The sequence below is a fragment of the Telmatherina bonti genome (genome assembly GCF_933228915.1).
Source record: "Telmatherina bonti genome assembly, chromosome: 16".
NCBI lineage: Eukaryota > Metazoa > Chordata > Actinopteri > Atheriniformes > Telmatherinidae > Telmatherina > Telmatherina bonti.
The window spans coordinates 2,761,064-2,783,790 of record NC_136614.1 but is presented as its reverse complement, the minus strand read 5'-3'; positions in this window follow the sequence as shown (position 1 = coordinate 2,783,790).

Below are 22,727 nucleotides of genomic sequence, written 5' to 3'. Positions count from 1 at the left end.
CCACATCCTATTACATTCTGTCCACCAGTCCACGTCCTACAACATTCTGTCCCCCAGTCCACGTCCTATTACATTCTGTCCACCGGTCCACATCCTACAACATTCTGTCCCCCAGTCCACGTCCTATTACATTCTGTCCCCCAGTCCACGTCCTACAACATTCTGTCCCCAGTCCATGTCCTATTACATTCTGTCCACCAATCCACGTCCTACCACATTCTGTCCACCAGTCCACGTCCTACCACATTCTGTCCACCAGTCCACATCCTACAACATTCTGTCCCCCAGTCCACGTCCTACCACACTCTGTCCACCAGTCCACGTCCTACCACATTCTGTCCCCCAGTCCACATCCCACCACATTCTGTCCACCAGTCCACGTCCTACCACATTCTGTCCCCCAGTCCACATGCTACAACATTCTGTCCTCCAGTCCATGTCCTATTACATTCTGTCCCCCAGTCCATGTCCTATTACATTCTGTCCACCAGTCCACGTCCTACCACATTCTGTCCACCAGTCCACGTCCTACCACATTCTGTCCACCAGTCCACATCCTACAACATTCTGTCCCCCAGTCCACGTCCTACCACATTCTGTCCACCAGTCCACGTCCTACCACATTCTGTCCCCCAGTCCACATCCTACAACATTCTGTCCCCCAGTCCACGTCCTACCACATTCTGTCCACCAGTCCACATCCTACAACATTCTGTCCACCAGTCCACATCCTACAACATTCTGTCCCCCAGTCCACGTCCTACAACATTCTGTCCCCCAGTCCACATCCTACAACATTCTGTCCCCCAGTCCACGTCCTACAACATTCTGTCCCCCAGTCCACATCCTACAACATTCTGTCCACCAGTCCACGTCCTATTACATCCTGTCCACCAGTCCACGTCCTACCACATTCTTTCCCCCAGTCCACATCCTACAACATTCTGTCCCCCAGTCCACATCCTACCACATTCTGTCCACCAGTCCACGTCCTACAACATTCTGTCCACCAGTCCACGTCCTACAACATTCTGTCCCCCAGTCCACGTCCTACCACATTCTGTCCACCAGTCCACGTCCTACCACATTCTGTCCCCCAGCCCACATCCTACAACATTCTGTCCCCCAGTCCACGTCCTATTACATTCTGTCCACCAGTCCACGTCCTACAGCATTCTGTCCCCCAGTCCACGTCCTATTACATTCTGTCCACCGGTCCACATCCTACAACATTCTGTCCCCCAGTCCACGTCCTATTACATTCTGTCCCCCAGTCCACGTCCTACAACATTCTGTCCCCAGTCCATGTCCTATTACATTCTGTCCACCAATCCACGTCCTACCACATTCTGTCCACCAGTCCACGTCCTACCACATTCTGTCCACCAGTCCACATCCTACAACATTCTGTCCCCCAGTCCACGTCCTACCACATTCTGTCCACCAGTCCACGTCCTATCACATTCTGTCCACCAGTCCACGTCCTACCACATTCTGTCCCCCAGTCCACATGCTACAACATTCTGTCCTCCAGTCCATGTCCTATTACATTCTGTCCCCCAGTCCATGTCCTATTACATTCTGTCCACCAGTCCACGTCCTACCACATTCTGTCCACCAGTCCACGTCCTACCACATTCTGTCCACCAGTCCACATCCTACAACATTCTGTCCCCCAGTCCACGTCCTACCACATTCTGTCCACCAGTCCACGTCCTACCACATTCTGTCCCCCAGTCCACATCCCACAACATTCTGTCCCCCAGTCCACGTCCTACCACATTCTGTCCACCAGTCCACATCCTACAACATTCTGTCCACCAGTCCACATCCTACAACATTCTGTCCCCCAGTCCACGTCCTACAACATTCTGTCCCCCAGTCCACATCCTACAACATTCTGTCCCCCAGTCCACGTCCTACCACATTCTGTCCCCCAGTCCACATCCTACAACATTCTGTCCACCAGTCCACGTCCTATTACATCCTGTCCACCAGTCCACGTCCTACCACATTCTGTCCCCCAGTCCACATCCTACAACAGTCTGTCCCCCAGTCCACATCCTACCACATTCTGTCCACCAGTCCACGTCCTACAACATTCTGTCTACCAGTCCACGTCCTACAACATTCTGTCCCCCAGTCCACGTCCTACCACATTCTGTCCACCAGTCCACGTCCTACCACATTCTGTCCCCCAGCCCACATCCTACAACATTCTGTCCCCCAGTCCACGTCCTACCACATTCTGTCCACCAGTCCACATCCTACCACTTTCCTTCCACCAGTCCACGCGCTACCACATTCTGTCCACCCGTCCACATCCTACAACATTCTGTCCACCAGTCCACATCCTACAACATTCTGTCCCCCAGTCCACGTCCTACAACATTCTGTCCCCCAGTCCACATCCTACAACATTCTGTCCACCAGTCCACGTCCTACAACATTCTGTCCCCCAGTCCACATCCTACAACATTCTGTCCCCCACTCCACGTCCTACAACATTCTGTCCCCCAGTCCACATCCTACAACATTCTGTCCACCAGTCCACGTCCTACCACACTCTGTCCCCCAGTCCACGTCCTACCACATTCTGTCCCCCAGTCCACGTCCTACCACATTCTGTCCCCCAGTCCACGTCCCATTACATTCTATCCACCAGTCAACGTCCTACCACATTCTGTCCCCCAGTCCACGTCCTACCACACTCTGTCCCCCAGTCCACGTCCTACCACATTCTGTCCCCCAGTCCACGTCCTACCACATTCTGTCCACCAGTCCACGTCCTACCACATTCTGTCCCCCAGTCCACGTCCTACAACATTCTGTCCCCCAGTCCACGTCCCATTACATTCTGTCCACCAGTCAACGTCCTACCACATTCTGTCCACCAGTCCACATCCTACAACATTCTTTCCCCCAGTCCACGTCCTATTACATTCTGTCCACCAGTCCACGTCCTACAACATTCTGTCCCCGTCCACGTCCTATTACATTCTGTCCACCAGTCCACATCCTACAACATTCTGTCCCCCAGTCCACGTCCTATTACATTCTGTCCCCCAGTCCACGTCCTACAACATTCTGTCCCCAGTCCATGTCCTATTACATTCTGTCCACCAATCCACGTCCTACCACATTCTGTCCACCAGTCCATGTCCTACCACATTCTGTCCACCAGTCCACATCCTACAACATTCTGTCCCCCAGTCCACGTCCTACCACACTCTGTCCACCAGTCCACGTCCTACCACATTCTGTCCCCCAGTCCACGTCCTACCACATTCTGTCCACCAGTCCACGTCCTACCACATTCTGTCCCCCAGTCCACATCCTACAACATTCTGTCCTCCAGTCCATGTCCTATTACATTCTGTCCACCAGTCCATGTCCTATTACATTCTGTCCACCAGTCCACGTCCTACCACATTCTGTCCACCAGTCCACGTCCTACCACATTCTGTCCACCAGTCCACATCCTACAACATTCTGTCCCCCAGTCCACGTCCTACCACATTCTGTCCACCAGTCCACGTCCTACCACATTCTGTCCCCCAGTCCACATCCTACAACATTCTGTCCCCCAGTCCACGTCCTACCACATTCTGTCCACATCCTACCACATTCCTTCCACCAGTCCACATCCTACAACATTCTGTCCACCAGTCCACTTCCTACCACATTCCTTCAACCAGTCCACATCCTACCACATTCTGTCCACCCGTCCACATCCTACAACATTCTGTCCACCAGTCCACATCCTACAACATTCTGTCCCCCAGTCCACGTCCTACAACATTCTGTCCCCCAGTCCACATCCTACAACATTCTGTCCCCCAGTCCACGTCCTACAACATTCTGTCCCCCAGTCCAAATCCTACAACATTCTGTCCACCAGTCCACGTCCTACCACATTCTGTCCACCAGTCCACGTCCTACCACATTCTGTCCACCAGTCCACATCCTACAACATTCTGTCCCCCAGTCCACGTCCTACCACATTCTGTCCACCAGTCCACGTCCTACCACATTCTGTCACCCAGTCCACATCCTACAACATTCTGTCCCCCAGTCCACGTCCTACCACATTCTGTCCCCCAGTCCACGTCCTACAACATTCTTTCCCCCAGTCCACGTCCTACAACATTCTGTCCCCCAGTCCACATCCTACCACATTCTGTCCACCAGTCCACGTCCTACAACATTCTGTCCCCCAGTCCACGTCCTACCACATTCTGTCCACCAGTCCACGTCCTACAACATTCTGTCCCCCAGTCCACGTCCTACCACATTCTGTCCCCCAGTCCACGTCCTACCACATTCTGTCCCCCAGTCCACGTCCTACAAGATTCTGTCCCCCAGTCCACGTCCTACCACATTCTTTCCCCCAGTCCACGTCCTATTACATTCTGTCCACCAGTCCACGTCCTACAACATTCTGTCCCCCAGTCCACGTCCTATTACATTCTTTCCACCAGTCCACATCCTACAACATTCTGTCCCCCAGTCCACGTCCTATTACATTCTGTCCCCCAGTCCACGTCCTACAACATTCTGTCCCCAGTCCATGTCCTATTACATTCTGTCCACCAATCCACGTCCTACCACATTCTGTCCACCAGTCCACGTTCTACCACATTCTGTCCACCAGTCCACGTCCTACAACATTCTGTCCCCCAGTCCACGTCCTACCACACTCTGTCCACCAGTCCACGTCCTACCACATTCTGTCCCCCAGTCCACATCCTACCACATTCTGTCCACCAGTCCACATCCTACAACATTCTTTCCACCAGTCCACATCCTACAACATTCTGTCCCCCAGTCCACGTCCTACAACATTTTGTCCCCCAGTCCACGTCCTACCACATTCTGTCCACCAGTCCACATCCTACAACATTCTGTCCCCCAGTCCACGTCCTACAACATTCTGTCCCCCAGTCCACATCCTACAACATTCTGTCCACCAGTCAACGTCCTACAACATTCTGTCCCCCAGTCCACGTCCTACCACATTCTGTCCACCAGTCCACGTCCTACCACATTCTGTCCTCCAGTCCACATCCTACCACATTCTGTCCACCAGTCCACATCCTACAACATTCCGTCCACCAGTCCACGTCCTATTACATTCTGTCCCCCAGTCCACGTCCTACCACATTCTGTCCCCCAGTCCACGCGCTACCACATTCTGTCCCCCAGTCCACGTCCTACCACATTCTTTCCACCAGTCCACGTCCTACAACATTCCTTCCCCCAGTCCACGTCCTACAACATTCTGTCCACCAGTCCACGTCGTATTACATTCTGTCCACCAGTCCACGTCCTACCACATTCTGTCCACCAGTCCACGTCCTACCACATTCTGTCCCCCAGTCCACGTCCTACAACATTCTGTCCACCAGTCCACGTCCCATTACATTCTGTCCCCCAGTCCACGTCCTACAACATTCTGTCCCCCAGTCCACGTCCTACAACATTCTGTCCCCCAGTCCACATCCTACAACATTCTGTCCACCAGTCCACGTCCTACCACATTCTGTCCACCAGTCCACGTCCTACCACATTCTGTCCACCAGTCCACATCCTACAACATTCTGTCCCCCAGTCCACGTCCTACCACATTCTGTCCACCAGTCCACGTCCTACCACATTCTGTCACCCAGTCCACATCCTACAACATTCTGTCCCCCAGTCCACGTCCTACCACATTCTGTCCACCAGTCCACGTCCTACCACATTCCTTCCACAAGTCCACGCGCTACCACATTCTGTCCACCAGTCCACATCCTACAACATTCTGTCCACCAGCCACATCCTACAACATTCTGTCCCCCAGTCCACGTCCTACAACATTCTTTCCCCCAGTCAACGTCCTACCACATTCTGTCCACCAGTCCACATCCTACAACATTCTTTCCCCCAGTCCACGTCCTATTACATTCTGTCCACCAGTCCACGTCCTACAACATTATGTCCCCCAGTCCACGTCCTATTACATTCTGTCCACCAGTCCACATCCTACAACATTCTGTCCCCCAGTCCACGTCCTATTACATTCTGTCCCCCAGTCTACGTCCTACAACATTCTGTCCCCAGTCCATGTCCTATTACATTCTGTCCACCAATCCACGTCCTACCACATTCTGTCCACCAGTCCACGTCCTACCACATTCTGTCCACCAGTCCACATCGTACAACATTCTGTCCCCCAGTCCACGTCCTACCACACTCTGTCCACCAGTCCGCGTCCTACCACATTCTGTCCCCCAGTCCACGTCCTACCACATTCTGTCCACCAGTCCACGTCCTACCACATTCTGTCCCCCAGTCCACATCCTACAACATTCTGTCCTCCAGTCCATGTCCTATTACATTCTGTCCCCCAGTCCATGTCCTATTACATTCTGTCCACCAGTCCACGTCCTACCACATTCTGTCCACCAGTCCACATCCTACAACATTCTGTCCACCAGTCCACGTCCTATTACATTCTGTCCACCGGTCCACATCCTACAACATTCTGTCCCCCAGTCCACGTCCTATTACATTCTGTCCCCCAGTCCACGTCCTACAACATTCTGTCCCCAGTCCATGTCCTATTAAATTCTGTCCACCAATCCACGTCCTACCACATTCTGTCCACCAGTCCACGTCCTACCACATTCTGTCCACCAGTCCACATCCTACAACATTCTGTCCCCCAGTCAACGTCCTACCACACTCTGTCCACCAGTCCACGTCCTACCACATTCTGTCCCCCAGTCCACGTCCTACAACATTCTGTCCACCAGTCCACGTCCTACCACATTCTGTCCCCCAGTCCACATCCTACAACATTCTGTCCTCCAGTCCATGTCCTATTACATTCTGTCCCCCAGTCCATGTCCTATTACATTCTGTCCACCAGTCCACGTCCTACCACATTCTGTCCACCAGTCCACGTCCTACCACATTCTGTCCACCAGTCCACATCCTACAACATTCATTCCCCCAGTCCACGTCCTACCACATTCTGTCCACCAGTCCACGTCCTACCACATTCTGTCCCCCAATCCACATCCTACAACATTCTGTCCCCCAGTCCACGTCCTACCACATTCTGTCCACCAGTCCACATCCTACAACATTCTGTCCACCAGTCCACATCCTACAACATTCTGTCCCCCAGTCCACGTCCTACAACATTCTGTCCCCCAGTCCACATCCTACAACATTCTGTCCCCCAGTCCACGTCCTACAACATTCTGTCCCCCAGTCCACATCCTACAACATTCTGTCCACCAGTCCACGTCCTATTACATCCTGTCCACCAGTCCACGTCCTACCACATTCTGTCCCCCAGTCCACGTCCTACAACATTCTGTCCCCCAGTCCACATCCTACCACATTCTGTCCACCAGTCCACGTCCTACAACATTCTGTCCACCAGTCCACGTCCTACAACATTCTGTCCCCCAGTCCACGTCCTACCACATTCTGTCCACCAGTCCACGTCCTACCACATTCTGTCCCCCAGCCCACATCCTACAACATTCTGTCCCCCAGTCCACGTCCTACCACATTCTGTCCACCAGTCCACATCCTACCACTTTCCTTCCACCAGTCCACGCGCTACCACATTCTGTCCACCCGTCCACATCCTACAACATTCTGTCCACCAGTCCACATCCTACAACATTCTGTCCCCCAGTCCACGTCCTACAACATTCTGTCCCCCAGTCCACATCCTACAACATTCTGTCCCCCAGTCCACGTCCTACAACATTCTGTCCCCCAGTCCACATCCTACAACATTCTGTCCCCCACTCCACGTCCTACAACAATCTGTCCCCCAGTCCACATCCTACAACATTCTTTCCACCAGTCCACGTCCTACCACATTCTGTCCCCCAGTCCACGCGCTACCACATTCTGTCCCCCAGTCCACGTCCTACCACATTCTGTCCACCAGTCCAAGCGCTACCACATTCTTTCCACCAGTCCACGTCCTACAACAATCTGTCCACCAGTCCACGCGCTACCACATTCTGTCCACCAGTCCACGTCCTACAACATTCCTTCCCCCAGTCCACGTCCTACAACATTCTGTCCACCAGTCCACGTCGTATTACATTCTGTCCACCAGTCCACGTCCTACCACATTCTGTCCCCCAGTCCACGTCCTACAACATTCTTTCCCCCAGTCCACGTCCTACAACATTCTGTCCACCAGTCCACGTCCCATTACATTCTGTCCACCAGTCAACGTCCTACCACATTCTGTCCACCAGTCAACATCCTACAACATTCTTTCCCCCAGTCCACGTCCTATTACATTCTGTCCACCAGTCCACGTCCTACAACATTATGTCCCCCAGTCCACGTCCTATTACATTCTGTCCACCAGTCCACATCCTACAACATTCTGTCCCCCAGTCCACGTCCTATTACATTCTGTCCCCCAGTCTACGTCCTACAACATTCTGTCCCCAGTCCATGTCCTATTACATTCTGTCCACCAATCCACGTCCTACCACATTCTGTCCACCAGTCCACGTCCTACCACATTCTGTCCACCAGTCCACATCGTACAACATTCTGTCCCCCAGTCCACGTCCTACCACACTCTGTCCACCAGTCCGCGTCCTACCACATTCTGTCCCCCAGTCCACGTCCTACCACATTCTGTCCACCAGTCCACGTCCTACCACATTCTGTCCCCCAGTCCACATCCTACAACATTCTGTCCTCCAGTCCATGTCCTATTACATTCTGTCCCCCAGTCCATGTCCTATTACATTCTGTCCACCAGTCCACGTCCTACCACATTCTGTCCACCAGTCCACATCCTACAACATTCTGTCCACCAGTCCACGTCCTATTACATTCTGTCCACCGGTCCACATCCTACAACATTCTGTCCCCCAGTCCACGTCCTATTACATTCTGTCCCCCAGTCCACGTCCTACAACATTCTGTCCCCAGTCCATGTCCTATTAAATTCTGTCCACCAATCCACGTCCTACCACATTCTGTCCACCAGTCCACGTCCTACCACATTCTGTCCACCAGTCCACATCCTACAACATTCTGTCCCCCAGTCAACGTCCTACCACACTCTGTCCACCAGTCCACGTCCTACCACATTCTGTCCCCCAGTCCACGTCCTACAACATTCTGTCCACCAGTCCACGTCCTACCACATTCTGTCCCCCAGTCCACATCCTACAACATTCTGTCCTCCAGTCCATGTCCTATTACATTCTGTCCCCCAGTCCATGTCCTATTACATTCTGTCCACCAGTCCACGTCCTACCACATTCTGTCCACCAGTCCACGTCCTACCACATTCTGTCCACCAGTCCACATCCTACAACATTCTGTCCCCCAGTCCACGTCCTACCACATTCTGTCCACCAGTCCACGTCCTACCACATTCTGTCCCCCAGTCCACATCCTACAACATTCTGTCCCCCAGTCCACGTCCTACCACATTCTGTCCACCAGTCCACATCCTACAACATTCTGTCCACCAGTCCACATCCTACAACATTCTGTCCCCCAGTCCACGTCCTACAACATTCTGTCCCCCAGTCCACATCCTACAACATTCTGTCCCCCAGTCCACGTCCTACAACATTCTGTCCCCCAGTCCACATCCTACAACATTCTGTCCACCAGTCCACGTCCTATTACATCCTGTCCACCAGTCCACGTCCTACCACATTCTGTCCCCCAGTCCACGTCCTACAACATTCTGTCCCCCAGTCCACATCCTACCACATTCTGTCCACCAGTCCACGTCCTACAACATTCTGTCCACCACTCCACGTCCTACAACATTCTGTCCCCCAGTCCACGTCCTACCACATTCTGTCCACCAGTCCACGTCCTACCACATTCTGTCCCCCAGCCCACATCCTACAACATTCTGTCCCCCAGTCCACGTCCTACCACATTCTGTCCACCAGTCCACATCCTACCACTTTCCTTCCACCAGTCCACGCGCTACCACATTCTGTCCACCCGTCCACATCCTACAACATTCTGTCCACCAGTCCACATCCTACAACATTCTGTCCCCCAGTCCACGTCCTACAACATTCTGTCCCCCAGTCCACATCCTACAACATTCTGTCCCCCAGTCCACGTCCTACAACATTCTGTCCCCCAGTCCACATCCTACCACATTCTGTCCCCCACTCCACGTCATACAACATTCTGTCCCCCAGTCCACATCCTACAACATTCTGTCCACCAGTCCACGTCCTATTACATTCTGTCCACCAGTCCACGTCCTACCACATTCTGTCCCCCAGTCCACGTCCTACAACATTCTGTCCCCCAGTCCACGTCCCATTACATTCTGTCCACCAGTCAACGTCCTACCACATTCTGTCCACCAGTCCACATCCTACAACATTCTTTCCCCCAGTCCACGTCCTATTACATTCTGTCCACCAGTCCACGTCCTACAACATTCTGTCCCCCGTCCACGTCCTATTACATTCTGTCCACCAGTCCACATCCTACAACATTCTGTCCCCCAGTCCACGTCCTATTACATTCTGTCCCCCAGTCCACGTCCTACAACATTCTGTCCCCAGTCCATGTCCTATTACATTCTGTCCACCAATCCACGTCCTACCACATTCTGTCCACCAGTCCACGTCCTACCACATTCTGTCCACCAGTCCACATCCTACAACATTCTGTCCCCCAGTCCACGTCCTACCACACTCTGTCCACCAGTCCACGTCCTACCACATTCTGTCCCCCAGTCCACGTCCTACCACATTCTGTCCACCAGTCCACGTCCTACCACATTCTGTCCCCCAGTCCACATCCTACAACATTCTGTCCTCCAGTCCATGTCCTATTACATTCTGTCCCCCAGTCCATGTCCTATTACATTCTGTCCACCAGTCCACGTCCTACCACATTCTGTCCACCAGTCCACATCCTACCACATTCTGTCCACCAGTCCACGTCCTACCACATTCTGTCCACCAGTCCACATTCTACAACATTCTTTCCCCCAGTCCACGTCCTACCACATTCTGTCCACCAGTCCACATTCTACAACATTCTTTCCCCCAGTCCACGTCCTACCACATTCTGTCCACCAGTCCACGTCCTACCACATTCTGTCCCCCAGTCCACGTCCTACAACATTCTGTCCCCCAGTCCACGTCCTACCACATTCTGTCCACCAGTCCACATTCTGTCCACCAGTCCACGTCCTACCACATTCTGTCCCCCAGTCCACGTCCTACAACATTCTGTCCCCCAGTCCACGTCCTACCACATTCTGTCCACCAGTCCACGTCCTACCACATTCTGTCCCCCAGTCCACGTCCTACAACATTCTGTCCCCCAGTCCACGTCCTACAACATTCTGTCCCCCAGTCCACGTCCTACCACATTCTGTCCACCAGTCCACATCCTACCACATTCCTTCCACCAGTCCACATCCTACAACATTCTGTCCACCAGTCCACTTCCTACCACATTCCTTCCACCAGTCCACATCCTACCACATTCTTTCCACCCGTCCACATCCTACAACATTCTGTCCACCAGTCCATGTCCTACCACATTCTTTCCACCAGTCCACATCCTACCACATTCTGTCCCCCAGTCCACGTCCTAAAACATTCTGTCCACCAGTCCACGTCCTACCACATTCTGTCCACCAGTCCACATCCTACCACATTCTTTCCACCCGTCCACATCCTACAACATTCTGTCCCCCAGTCCACGTCCTACAACATTCTGTCCCCCAGTCCACATCCTACAACATTCTGTCCACCCGTCCACATCCTACAACATTCTGTCCACCAGTCCACATCCTACCACATTCTTTCCACCCGTCCACATCCTACAACATTCTGTCCACCAGTCCACATCCTACAACATTTGGTCCCCCAGTCCACGTCCTACATCATTCTGTCCCCCAGTCCACATCCTACAACATTCTGTCCCCCAGTCCACGTCCTACAACATTCTGTCCCCCAGTCCACATCCTACAACATTCTGTCCCCCAGTCCACGTCCTACAACATTCTGTCCCCCAGTCCACATCCTACAACATTCTGTCCACCAGTCCACGTCCTATTACATTCTGTCCACCAGTCCACGTCCTACCACATTCTGTCCCCCAGTCCACGTCCTACCACATTCTGTCCACCAGTCCACATCCTACAACATTCTGTCCCCCAGTCCACGTCCTACCACATTCTGTCCAACAGTCCACGTCCTACAACATTCTGTTCCCCAGTCCACATCCTACAACATTCTGTCCCCCAGTCCACGTCCTACCACATTCTGTCCACCAGTCCACGTCCTACCACATTCCTTCCACCAGTCCACGCGCTACCACATTCTGTCCACCAGTCCACATCCTACAACATTCTGTCCACCAGCCACATCCTACAACATTCTGTCCCCCAGTCCACGTCCTACAACATTCTGTCCCCAGTCCACGTCCTACAACATTCTGTCCCCCAGTCCACATCCTACCACATTCTGTCCACCAGTCCACGTCCTACAACATTCTGTCCCCCAGTCCACGTCCTACCACATTCTGTCCCCCAGTCCACGTCCTACCACATTCTTTCCCCCAGTCCACGTCCTACAAGATTCTGTCCACCAGTCCACGTCCCATTACATTCTGTCCACCAGTCAACGTCCTACCACATTCTGTCCACCAGTCCACATCCTACAACATTCTTTCCCCCAGTCCACGTCCTATTACATTCTGTCCACCAGTCCACGTCCTACAACATTCTGTCCCCCAGTCCATTCCTATTACATTCTTTCCACCAGTCCACATCCTACAACATTCTGTCCCCCAGTCCACGTCCTATTACATTCTGTCCCCCAGTCCACGTCCTACAACATTCTGTCCCCTGTCCATGTCCTATTACATTCTGTCCACCAATCCACGTCCTACCACATTCTGTCCACCAGTCCACGTTCTACCACATTCTGTCCACCAGTCCACGTCCTACAACATTCTGTCCCCCAGTCCACATCCTACCACACTCTGTCCACCAGTCCACGTCCTACCACATTCTTTCCCCCAGTCCACATCCTACCACATTCTGTCCACCAGTCCACGTCCTACAACATTATGTCCCCCAGTCCACGTCCTATTACATTCTGTCCACCAGTCCACATCCTACAACATTCTGTCCCCCAGTCCACGTCCTATTACATTCTGTCCCCCAGTCTACGTCCTACAACATTCTGTCCCCAGTCCATGTCCTATTACATTCTGTCCACCAATCCACGTCCTACCACATTCTGTCCACCAGTCCACGTCCTACCACATTCTGTCCACCGGTCCACATCCTACAACATTCTGTCCCCCAGTCCACGTCCTACAACACTCTGTCCACCAGTCCGCGTCCTACCACATTCTGTCCCCCAGTCCACGTCCTACCACATTCTGTCCACCAGTCCACGTCCTACCACATTCTGTCCCCCAGTCCACATCCTACAACATTCTGTCCTCCAGTCCATGTCCTATTACATTCTGTCCCCCAGTCCACGTCCTACCACATTCTGTCCACCAGTCCACGCGCTACCACATTCTGTCCACCAGTCCACGTCCTACAACAATCCTTCCACCAGTCCACGCGCTACCACATTCTGTCCACCAGTCCACGTCCTACAACATTCCTTCCCCCAGTCCACGTCCTACAACATTCTGTCCACCAGTCCACGTCCTATTACATTCTGTCCACCAGTGCACGTCCTACCACATTCTGTCCCCCAGTCCACGTCCTATTTCATTCTGTCCCCCAGTCCACGTCCTACAACATTCTGTCCACCAGTCCACGTCCCATTACATTCTGTCCACCAGTCAACGTCATACCACATTCTGTCCACCAGTCCACATCCTACAACATTCTTTCCCCCAGTCCACGTCCTATTACATTCTGTCCACCAGTCCACGTCCTACAACATTATGTCCCCCAGTCCACGTCCTATTACATTCTGTCCACCAGTCCACATCCTACAACATTCTGTCCCCCAGTCCACGTCCTATTACATTCTGTCCCCCAGTCTACGTCCTACAACATTCTGTCCCCAGTCCATGTCCTATTACATTCTGTCCACCAATCCACGTCCTACCACATTTTGTCCACCAGTCCACGTCCTACCACATTCTGTCCACCAGTCCACATCCTACAACATTCTGTCCCCCAGTCCACGTCCTACCACACTCTGTCCACCAGTCCGCGTCCTACCACATTCTGTCCCCCAGTCCACGTCCTACCACATTCTGTCCACCAGTCCACGTCCTACCACATTCTGTCCCCCAGTCCACGTCCTACCACATTCTGTCCCCCAGTCCACATCCTACAACATTCTGTCCTCCAGTCCATGTCCTATTACATTCTGTCCCCAGTCCATGTCCTATTACATTCTGTCCACCAGTCCACGTCCTACCACATTCTGTCCACCAGTCCACGTCCTACCACATTCTGTCCACCAGTCCACATCCTACAACATTCTGTCCCCCAGTCCACGTCCTACCACATTCTGTCCACCAGTCCACGTCCTACCACATTCTGTCCCCCAGTCCACATCCTACAACATTCTGTCCCCCAGTCCACGTCCTACAACATTCTGTCCACCAGTCCACATCCTACAACATTCTGTCCACCAGTCCACATCCTACAACATTCTGTCCCCCAGTCCACGTCCTACAACATTCTGTCCCCCAGTCCACATCCTACAACATTCTGTCCCCCAGTCCACGTCCTACAACATTCTGTCCCCCAGTCCACATCCTACCACATTCTGTCCACCAGTCCACGTCCTATTACATCCTGTCCACCAGTCCACGTCCTACCACATTCTGTCCCCCAGTCCACGTCCTACAACATTCTGTCCCCCAGTCCACATCCTACCACATTCTGTCCACCAGTCCACGTCCTACAACATTCTGTCCACCAGTCCACGTCCTACAACATTCTGTCCCCCAGTCCACGTCCTACCACATTCGGTCCACCAGTCCACGTCCTACCACATTCTGTCCCCCAGTCCACATCCTACAACATTCTGTCCCCCAGTCCACGTCCTACCACATTCTGTCCACCAGTCCACATCCTACCACTTTCCTTCCACCAGTCCACGCGCTACCACATTCTGTCCACGCGTCCACATCCTACAACATTCTGTCCACCAGTCCACATCCTACAACATTCTGTCCCCCAGTCCACGTCCTACAACATTCTGTCCCCCAGTTCACATCCTACAACATTCTGTCCCCCAGTCCACGTCCTACAACATTCTGTCCACCAGTCCACATCCTACAACATTCTGTCCCCCAGTCCACGTCCTACAACATTCTGTCCCCCAGTCCACATCCTACAACATTCTGTCCACCAGTCCACATCATATTACATTCTGTCCACCAGTCCACGTCCTACCACATTCTGTCCCCCAGTACACGTCCTACAACATTCTGTCCCCCAGTCCACGTCCCATTACATTCTGTCCACCAGTCAACGTCCTACCACATTCTGTCCACCAGTCCACATCCTACAACATTCTTTCACCCAGTCCACGTCCTATTACATTCTGTCCACCAGTCCACGTCCTACAACATTCTGTCCCCCAGTCCACGTCCTATTACATTCTGTCCACCAGTCCACATCCTACAACATTCTGTCCCCCAGTCCACGTCCTATTACATTCTGTCCCCCAGTCCACGTCCTACAACATTCTGTCCCCAGTCCATGTCCTATTACATTCTGTCCACCAATCCACGTCCTACCACATTCTGTCCACCAGTCCACGTCCTACCACATTCTGTCCACCAGTCCACATCCTACAACATTCTGTCCCCCAGTCCACGTCCTACCACACTCTGTCCACCAGTCCACGTCCTACCACATTCTGTCCCCCAGTCCACGTCCTACCACATTCTGTCCCCCAGTCCACGTCCTACCACATTCTGTCCCCCAGTCCACATCCTACAACATTCTGTCCTCCAGTCCATGTCCTATTACATTCTGTCCCCCAGTCCATGTCCTATTACATTCTGTCCACCAGTCCACGTCCTACCACATTCTGTCCACCAGTCCACGTCCTACCACATTCTGTCCACCAGTCCACGTCCTACCACATTCTGTCCACCAGTCCACATCCTACAACATTCTGTCCCCCAGTCCACGTCCTACCACATTCTGTCCACCAGTCCACGTCCTACCACATTATGTCCCCCAGTCCACATCCTACCACATTCTGTCCCCCAGTCCACGTCCTACCACATTCCTTCCACCAGTCAACATCCTACCACATTCTGTCCACCCGTCCACATCCTACAACATTCTGTCCACCAGTCCACATCCTACAACATTCTGTCCCCCAGTCCACGTCCTACAACATTCTGTCCCCCAGTCCACATCCTACAACATTCTGTCCCCCAGTCCACGTCCTACAACATTCTGTCCCCCAGTCCACATCCTACAACATTCTGTCCCCCAGTCCACGTCCTGCCACATTCCGTCCCCCAGTCCACATCCTACAACATTCCTTCCACCAGTCCACGTCCTATTACATTCTGTCCACCAGTCCACGTCCTACCACATTCTGTCCACCAGTCCACATCTTACAACATTCTGTCCCCCAGTCCACGTCCTACCACATTCTGTCCACCAGTCCACGTCCTACCACATTCTGTCCCCCAGTCCACATCCTACAACATTCTGTCCCCCAGTCCACATCCTACCACATTCTGTCCACCAGTCCACGTCCTACCACATTCCTTCCACCAGTCCACGCGCTACCACATTCTGTCCACCAGTCCACATCCTACAACATTCTGTCCCCCAGTCCACGTCCTACAACATTCTGTCCCCCAGTCCACGTCCTACAACATTCTGTCCCCCAGTCCACATCCTACCACATTCTGTCCCCCAGTCCACGTCCTACAACATTCTGTCCCCCAGTCCACGTCCTACCACATTCTGTCCACCAGTCCACGTCCTACCACATTCTGTCCCCCAGTCCACGTCCTACAACATTCTGTCCACCAGTCCACGTCCCATTACATTCTGTCCACCTGTCAACGTCCTACCACATTCTGTCCACCAGTCCACATCCTACAACATTCTTTCCCCCAGTCCACGTCCTATTACATTCTGTCCACCAGTCCACGTCCTACAACATTATGTCCCCCAGTCCACGTCCTATTACATTCTGTCCACCAGTCCACATCCTACAACATTCTGTCCCCCAGTCCACGTCCTATTTCATTCTGTCCCCCAGTCCACGTTCTACAACATTCTGTCCCCAGTCCATGTCCTATTACATTCTGTCCACCAATCCACGTCCTACCACATTCTGTCCACCAGTCCACGTCCTACCACATTCTGTCCACCAGTCCACATCCTACAACATTCTGTCCCCCAGTCCACGTCCTACCACACTCTGTCCACCAGTCCACGTCCTACCACATTCTGTCCCCCAGTCCACGTCCTACCACATTCTGTCCACCAGTCCACGTCCTACCACATTCTGTCCCCCAGTCCACAACCTACAACATTCTGTCCTCCAGTCCATGTCCTATTACATTCTGTCCCCCAGTCCATGTCCTATTACATTCTGTCCACCAGTCCACGTCCTACCACATTCTGTCCACCAGTCCACGTCCTACCACATTCTGTCCACCAGTCCACATCCTACAACATTCTGTCCCCCAGTCCACGTCCTACCACATTCTGTCCACCAGTCCACATCCTACAACATTCTGTCCACCAGTCCACATCCTACAACATTCTGTCCCCCAGTCCATGTCCTACAACATTCTGTCCCCCAGTCCACATCCTACAACATTCTGTTCCCCAGTCCACGTCCTACCACATTCTGTCCCCCAGTCCACATCCTACAACATTCTGTCCACCAGTCCACGTCCTATTACATTCTGTCCACCAGTCCACGTCCTACCACATTCTGTCCACCAGTCCACGTCCTACCACATTCTGTCCACCAGTCCACATCCTACAACATTCTGTCCCCCAGTCCACGTCCTACCACATTCTGTCCACCAGTCCACGTCCTACCACATTCTGTCCCCCAGTCCACATCCTACAACATTCTGTCCCCCAGTCCACGTCCTACCACATTCTGTCCACCAGTCCACGTCCTACCACATTCCTTCCACCAGTCCAAGCGCTACCACATTCTGTCCACCAGTCCACGTCCTACCACATTCCTTCCACCAGTCCACGCGCTACCACATTCTGTCCACCAGTCCACATCCTACAACATTCTGTCCACCAGTCCACGTCCTACAACATTCTGTCCCCCAGTCCACGTCCTACAACATTCTGTCCCCCAGTCCACATCCTACCACATTCTGTCCCCCAGTCCACGTCCTACAACATTCTGTCCCCCAGTCCACGTCCTACCACATTCTGTCCACCAGTCCACGTCCTACCACATTCTGTCCCCCAGTCCACGTCCTACAACATTCTGTCCACCAGTCCACGTCCCATTACATTCTGTCCACCTGTCAACGTCCTACCACATTCTGTCCACCAGTCCACATCCTACAACATTCTTTCCCCCAGTCCACGTCCTATTACATTCTGTCCACCAGTCCACGTCCTACAACATTATGTCCCCCAGTCCACGTCCTATTACATTCTGTCCACCAGTCCACATCCTACAACATTCTGTCCCCCAGTCCACGTCCTATTTCATTCTGTCCCCCAGTCCACGTTCTACAACATTCTGTCCCCAGTCCATGTCCTATTACATTCTGTCCACCAATCCACGTCCTACCACATTCTGTCCACCAGTCCACGTCCTACCACATTCTGTCCACCAGTCCACATCCTACAACATTCTGTCCCCCAGTCCACGTCCTACCACATTCTGTCCCCCAGTCCACGTCCTACCACATTCTGTCCCCCAGTCCACAACCTACAACATTCTGTCCTCCAGTCCATGTCCTATTACATTCTGTCCCCCAGTCCATGTCCTATTACATTCTGTCCACCAGTCCACGTCCTACCACATTCTGTCCACCAGTCCACGTCCTACCACATTCTGTCCACCAGTCCACATCCTACAACATTCTGTCCCCCAGTCCACGTCCTACCACATTCTGTCCACCAGTCCACATCCTACAACATTCTGTCCACCAGTCCACATCCTACAACATTCTGTCCCCCAGTCCATGTCCTACAACATTCTGTCCCCCAGTCCACATCCTACAACATTCTGTTCCCCAGTCCACGTCCTACCACATTCTGTCCCCCAGTCCACATCCTACAACATTCTGTCCACCAGTCCACGTCCTATTACATTCTGTCCACCAGTCCACGTCCTACCACATTCTGTCCACCAGTCCACGTCCTACCACATTCTGTCCACCAGTCCACATCCTACAACATTCTGTCCCCCAGTCCACGTCCTACCACATTCTGTCCACCAGTCCACGTCCTACCACATTCTGTCCCCCAGTCCACATCCTACAACATTCTGTCCCCCAGTCCACGTCCTACATTATTCTGTCCACCAGTCCACGTCCTACCACATTCCTTCCACCAGTCCAAGCGCTACCACATTCTGTCCACCAGTCCACATCCTACAACATTCTGTCCCCCAGTCCACATCCTACCACATTCTGTCCACCAGTCCACGTCCTACAACATTCTGTCCCCCAGTCCACGTCCTACCACATTCTGTCCCCCAGTCCACGTCCTACCACATTCTGTCCCCCAGTCCACGTCCTACAACATTCTGTCCACCAGTCCACGTCCCATTACATTCTGTCCACCAGTCAACGTCCTACCAAATTCTGTTCACCAGTCCACATCCTACAACATTCTTTCCCCCAGTCCACGTCCTATTACATTCTGTCCACCAGTCCACGTCCTACAACATTATGTCCCCCAGTCCACGTCCTATTACATTCTGTCCACCAGTCCACATCCTACAACATTCTGTCCCCCAGTCCACGTCCTATTACATTCTGTCCCCCAGTCCACGTCCTACAACATTCTGTCCCCAGTCCATGTCCTATTACATTCTGTCCACCAATCCACGTCCTACCACATTCTGTCCACCAGTCCACGTTCTACCACATTCTGTCCACCAGTCCACATCCTACAACATTCTGTCCCCCAGTCCACGTCCTACCACACTCTGTCCACCAGTCCACGTCCTACCACATTCTTTCCCCCAGTCCACGTCCTACCACATTCTGTCCACCAGTCCATGTCCTATTACATTCTGTCCCCCAGTCCATGTCCTATTACATTCTGTCCACCAGTCCACGTCCTACCACATTCTGTCCACCAGTCCACGTCCTACCACATTCTGTCCACCAGTCCACATCCTACAACATTCTGTCCCCCAGTCCACGTCCTACCACATTCTGTCCACCAGTCCACATCCTACAACATTCTGTCCACCAGTCCACATCCTACAACATTCTGTCCCCCAGTCCATGTCCTACAACATTCTGTCCCCCAGTCCACATCCTACAACATTCTGTTCCCCAGTCCACGTCCTACAACATTCTGTCCCCCAGTCCACATCCTACAACATTCTGTCCACCAGTCCACGTCCTATTACATTCTGTCCACCAGTCCACGTCCTACCACATTCTGTCCACCAGTCCACGTCCTACCACATTCTGTCCACCAGTCCACATCCTACAACATTCTGTCCCCCAGTCCACGTCCTACCACATTCTGTCCACCAGTCCACGTCCTACCACATTCTGTCCCCCAGTCCACATCCTACAACATTCTGTCCCCCAGTCCACGTCCTACCACATTCTGTCCCCCAGTCCACGTCCTACCACATTCTGTCCCCCAGTCCACGTCCTACAACATTCTGTCCACCAGTCCACGTCCCATTACATTCTGTCCACCAGTCAACGTCCTACCACATTCTGTTCACCAGTCCACATCCTACAACATTCTTTCCCCCAGTCCACGTCCTATTACATTCTGTCCACCAGTCCACGTCCTACAACATTATGTCCCCCAGTCCACGTCCTATTACATTCTGTCCACCAGTCCACATCCTACAACATTCTGTCCCCCAGTCCACGTCCTATTACATTCTGTCCCCCAGTCCACGTCCTACAACATTCTGTCCCCAGTCCATGTCCTATTACATTCTGTCCACCAATCCACGTCCTACCACATTCTGTCCACCAGTCCACGTTCTACCACATTCTGTCCACCAGTCCACATCCTACAACATTCTGTCCCCCAGTCCACGTCCTACCACACTCTGTCCACCAGTCCACGTCCTACCACATTCTTTCCCCCAGTCCACGTCCTACCACATTCTGTCCACCAGTCCATGTCCTATTACATTCTGTCCCCCAGTCCATGTCCTATTACATTCTGTCCACCAGTCCACGTCCTACCACATTCTGTCCACCAGTCCACGTCCTACCACATTCTGTCCACCAGTCCACATCCTACAACATTCTGTCCCCCAGTCCACGTCCTACCACATTCTGTCCACCAGTCCACATCCTACAACATTCTGTCCACCAGTCCACATCCTACAACATTCTGTCCCCCAGTCCATGTCCTACAACATTCTGTCCCCCAGTCCACATCCTACAACATTCTGTTCCCCAGTCCACGTCCTACCACATTCTGTCCCCCAGTCCACATCCTACAACATTCTGTCCACCAGTCCACGTCCTATTACATTCTGTCCACCAGTCCACGTCCTACCACATTCTGTCCACCAGTCCACGTCCTACCACATTCTGTCCACCAGTCCACATCCTACAACATTCTGTCCCCCAGTCCACGTCCTACCACATTCTGTCCACCAGTCCACGTCCTACCACATTCTGTCCCCCAGTCCACATCCTACAACATTCTGTCCCCCAGTCCACGTCCTACCACATTCTGTCCACCAGTCCACGTCCTACCACATTCCTTCCACCAGTCCAAGCGCTACCACATTCTGTCCACCAGTCCACATCCTACAACATTCTGTCCCCCAGTCCACATCCTACCACATTCTGTCCACCAGTCCACGTCCTACAACATTCTGTCCCCCAGTCCACGTCCTACCACATTCTGTCCCCCAGTCCACGTCCTACCACATTCTGTCCCCCAGTCCACGTCCTACAACATTCTGTCCACCAGTCCACGTCCCATTACATTCTGTCCACCAGTCAACGTCCTAACACATTCTGTTCACCATTCCACATCCTACAACATTCTTTCCCCCAGTCCACGTCCTATTACATTCTGTCCACCAGTCCACGTCCTACAACATTATGTCCCCCAGTCCACGTCCTATTACATTCTGTCCACCAGTCCACATCCTACAACATTCTGTCCCCCAGTCCACGTCCTATTACATTCTGTCCCCCAGTCCACGTCCTACAACATTCTGTCCCCAGTCCATGTCCTATTACATTCTGTCCACCAATCCACGTCCTACCACATTCTGTCCACCAGTCCACGTTCTACCACATTCTGTCCACCAGTCCACATCCTACAACATTCTGTCCCCCAGTCCACGTCCTACCACACTCTGTCCACCAGTCCACGTCCTACCACATTCTTTCCCCCAGTCCACGTCCTACCACATTCTGTCCACCAATCCACGTCCTACCACATTCTGTCCCCCAGTCCACATCCTACAACATTCTGTCCTCCAGTCCATGTCCTATTACATTCTGTCCCCCAGTCCATGTCCTATTACATTCTGTCCACCAGTCCACGT